This window comes from Oryctolagus cuniculus, chromosome 5 (genome assembly GCF_051225735.1).
Source record: "Oryctolagus cuniculus isolate XC-2025 breed Fujian yellow rabbit chromosome 5, ASM5122573v1, whole genome shotgun sequence".
NCBI classification, from domain to species: domain Eukaryota; kingdom Metazoa; phylum Chordata; class Mammalia; order Lagomorpha; family Leporidae; genus Oryctolagus; species Oryctolagus cuniculus.
The window spans coordinates 8625327-8629668 of NC_142871.1; the positions used below are offsets into that span (position 1 = coordinate 8625327).

A 4342-nucleotide genomic window follows, 5' to 3' on the forward strand; every position below is an offset into this window, starting at 1 on the left:
AATTGTAAGTGTTTTTATAGATATCATATAAATGTTACGATTTGCAAAGTTACCTAATTATAAGACATGTCTGTTGCGGTTTCACACATGGGTGTGGAAAGTGGGAAAATCCTTGTGTGGCTGACACCTCGTAGACTTGGGCATGTGTGCAAGGGCCTTATTTCCCAAGGGAGAGGTTTCTTTTAGTCTTCATACGAGATCTTAGATTGGGCAGGCCTGAGAAGGCTGGACATTCATAAAAGTAGTGACTTGAAGAGAGGTGATTTAAACAGCACGGGACTTAAGGTTCAGATACAGAATTAGGTTGATGTGGATCTCAGATATTTAAACAAGTATGTGCGTTAGAGGGGAGGCAGCTATTTATTTCAATTGCTGGAACTATGCGGGGTGAGAGTGGTGCTGCCATCCCAGAATACTACACAGCCTCCATCCAAACACCGTGAGTCACACGTCGGCCTTCCGGGAGCTCTATTCAATGTTCTCTTTGCTTCGTTGATCAAACCTGGGTTCTCCAAGGACAACTCAATGGGCCAGCCACTTCCCCAGCTGGAACTGAATAAATACAGTGACGTTTTAGAAAGTTCATGTTTAAAGGACTCATAAAAATGACCCCACTAAGAACAAAATCTGTGCTTTGTCTGCCAAGTACACTTAAGAAAGTCTGTGTCCTCGACATAAGTAAAAGGAAATGTCAGATTCACTTACAGGCTAATTCACTTACAGGTAATATTTTTCAGTGTCCAGTTTTACTTACTGTTTCCCATTAAAATGGGATTTTGGCTGAATGAGCTGGAGCACCTGGTCCTGAGGAGTATTTGGTTAGGGACAAAGGCACATCCCTACCCGAGGCCAAGGTTGGGGCAGGGGAGTGTGACAGACACAGCTCATCAGAGCCCACACAGTGGGTGGTTAAGGGTCAGACTTCAGAATCAGACATGCCCAGATCACAGTCCTGACTTCAGCTTTGGAAAACCGGCCTGTCCGACAGCAGTTTCCTTACTGTCAGCTGTTGATCCCCACTGCGCCAAACTCTCCACATTCAATGAAGTCTACATCTGTAAGATCCAGAGCACAGCTCCCGCAGTGTGGGAGTAGCCCAGCACCTTGTAGAAGTAGTTATAACTGCTGAAATCCAGGTACCCCAGGACTTCTCTGGAAGTTGCCTCATACTAACAAAACAAAGACAACGCTTTCGGGTTTTTGCAGTCTTTTTTTTTTTTTTTTAATATTTATTTGAAAGTCACAGTTTCAGAGAGAGAGAGAAAGAGGTCTTCCATCTGCTGGTTCACTCCCTAAATGGCCACAACGGTCAGGGCTGGGCCAGGCTGAAGCCAGGAGCCAGAAGTCAGGAGCCAGGAGCTTCTTCTGGGTCTCCCACGCAGGTGCAGGGGCCCAAGGACTTGGGTCATCTTCCGCTGCTTTCCCAGGCAATTAGCAGGGAGCTGGATCGGAAGTGGAGCAGCCGGGACTCTGACAGGCACCCAGATGGGATGCCAGCACTGTAGACGGTGGCTTCACCCGCTGAGCCACAGCACTGGCCCCTTCTGCAGTCTTTAATGCCTGGTGGGGGGGGGGGTCACAGGTGAGTATGAACCAGGGTTCTCTCCTCACCCACCCAATGCTTCTAGAAGATTCTGGCTCTCCACAGTGCTCTGACAGCCTCACGTTCACCCAGTTATTAATTAGGATCTGTCACTGTCTTTTCCAAACGTTTGTGCTGTCCTGTTAAGCAGACGTGCTCAGGGTACGATACAGCTGTTTCACCGTGGCGTTTGCCCTGGGAGGCCCAAGCTTTCTCAGGAGGCAGAGGACACAGACCTTCTCTTACAGGGAGCCCGGGGAGGCAGGGGCTGCCGGCGAGAAGACAGCCGCGGCTGGCCGTTTCCGTTTCCGCCCAACACCCTGCTGGGAAAGGCTACATGTTTACATGAGCAAGCATCAGTCCCGAACACTGGAGCTTATTCCCCATCCATCAATCGCTGCTTAATTTTAATTCATGTAAGAATGACAGAGGAGCTGCATCCACTGGCGGCTCTGCAGGGCGGTGAGGAATAGGGGGGAGTCTGGGGTCCTTTGAAGGTCGCTGAAAGCAGTCCAGAGAGGAGGACTGGTCAGAGCTGCTGTGCCTGCCGTCTGTCCTCCCGGGGCCTGTGCAGACAGGTCTGCTCCGGTGCTTTGGTTCCTGGCTTCTCTCTGGGCGCTCCATCCTGTCTGGACTCCCCCTGCCCCTCCTTCATTTTCCCGCCTTCCAGACCACCCCCTGGTTTAAGGACCCACCTGCCACAGCCAGGGCGCCCCGTTGACTGCTGCATCCCTTCTCCTCTTAGCAACGTGTGTCTGTTCTCTGGCCCACCCCAGGCAAGCTGCTGGGCACTAACTGGCTTGTCTGGGGTAAATCGGAGCACAGTGTTACCAGCCCTGCCCATCGCACGGCTTTTGATATGAGAGGGGAGGGGGCGACTCTCAGGGAAGTGACTCCATAGTGACGCTGTCCGTCCTCCAGCCGCACAGAGAACTTCTCAATAGGTGACTGGGTGATGGTGGGGACTTTCTGCCCCCGCCCCCACGTCACATATTCAGCCACGACCAGGGCACGCTGGGCCACATGGCTGAGCTGGCCTTGGGGGTGTAGACCCTGGAATTCAGAAACTCCCCAGCTCAGCACCAGCGTGGGCCCCGCGTGGGAGGTGAGCACAGGTGTATTAAATCCACTGTAGGTCCTTGCCTTGCACTGAGGCAGGCACTCTTGGAAAGGAGCCAAGCTGAGAAGGGGCACGCACGTGCATGCGTGGGCGTGGAGAAATACCCACCGCGAGTGGGCAGTGGGCCGACTGCCCCAAGGAAAGGAGGGGCGGGGGAGGGGGGACGGCACCTCCACACGCTCCACACGTGCTCGACACCCGTGTTTCACGGCATCTGCCCCCCACCCCCACCCCCTTAGGTCCCAGATGAAGCAGAGGCTTCCGGGAGGGGGTATTTTGATTGACAAGTGGGACAGAGTTACACGCAGGCTTCGGACTCCAGCTCAGCAGCCCTAATCCAGCCGCCTGCCTATACGGAGCCTGAGGGGGACAGCAGCCGCCAATCCCCGGGGCCCGGGAGCGCTGGAAGGGGGCAGGGTCTCCGCCCAGCCCCTCTTCCCTCCGCGCCTCCCCTGGGACCCAGCCCCACACTGACCACAGCTCCCCGCCACGTGGCCGCAGGAAGTGAGGTCACCGCAGCCAAGGCACCTGCGACAGTGGGCGGGGCTGAGAGGAGAACCTGCCTCTTTCTGCAGCTCCTGGTCCTCCGGTTGGCGATCCCTCGGGTTCAAGGCTGCAGGCCCCCTCGCAGACCCAGGACGGTGCGGGGTCCGGTCCGGGAGACCGCGAGGTCCAGAGTTTGGCACCCGCCCTGTTTCCCGCCCTCCCACTCTGTGGTGGGCCTGGTCTGAACAGGCAGCACCGGGTCCCCCTGGACCCCCCCCCCAGGCGTGTGACCTCTGACCTCGGCGTGGGGGCTTCCTCCTCAGGGGCCTCCGCGGCACCGCATAAAACCCGGCCAGCGTTCACGTCCACTTCAGCAGCCCCTGGCCGCCGTGGTCACCACCTGCCGTGGGGCGGTCACTTCCGCAGGGCAGGGTCCGCAGCCCCCCGACCGCGCCCTGCTCCTCCCTGGCGTAGGATGAGCTGATGCCGCTGGCTTTGCTCTCAGAAACCATTCGCCCGTCTCCAGGGTCTCGTGGGGCCCACTGCGTGTCCCCTGTGTCTCACTCCAGCCGGGACCTTGGGCAGGGCCCCTGCGAGGTGACCGAAATCTTAAACTGTCATTTGGTGTCCTGTACACAAAACTCTGGTCTTCCTAGAGCACTTAAGACGAGAGAAAGTTCTGGAATTCCTCTCCAGACCTGTGCCCCAGCCCTCTCACCTGTGTTCTGGGAGGCTGAGCTGGGGGGCAGCCAGACACCTGGGGAGGCACAACTCGCATGGTTAAGGGACTCACAGCGGCTGAGTCAGCTCATAGGGTCGGGGACGCTGGGGCCAGCCCGGTCAGGGCCGCAGGAGCCACGGCGGAGGCCAGGGAGGGAAGGCACGGAAGCCAGGCGGTTAGTGCCTGTCCCCTCGGGCATTTGTGACTCCCGGCCAGCGATGGCCATGGGGTGCCACACATTTGCAAAGTGCAGGAGCTCACTCCAGTATCTCAGCTAGGCGTGTTTTTCAGAGGCCAGGCAAACGAAGGGGAAAGTCCAGCCGCCCCTGCTGGCTCTGTTGCCGGCCCCAGCCCACTCCCAGGAGCCGGCAAGGAGAAGCCAGCAGTGACCTCAGCTCCACAACCCTGCTCTCTCAGCCCATCACGGAGCCTT

The 4342-nt window shown here is 57.2% G+C and overlaps 1 long non-coding RNA gene across 1 annotated transcript; it reads right to left on the bottom strand.

Annotated features, from left to right (window-relative positions):
* Nucleotides 1-1197: 1197 nt before the first annotated feature.
* Nucleotides 1198-1919, bottom strand: LOC149126398 (uncharacterized). The gene is made up of 2 exons (XR_016233383.1): nt 1819-1919; nt 1198-1560 (listed from the first exon to the last, which is right to left on the bottom strand). It is a non-coding gene; the product is annotated as an uncharacterized LOC149126398 (long non-coding RNA).
* Between the last annotated feature and the right edge of the window lie 2423 nt (nt 1920-4342).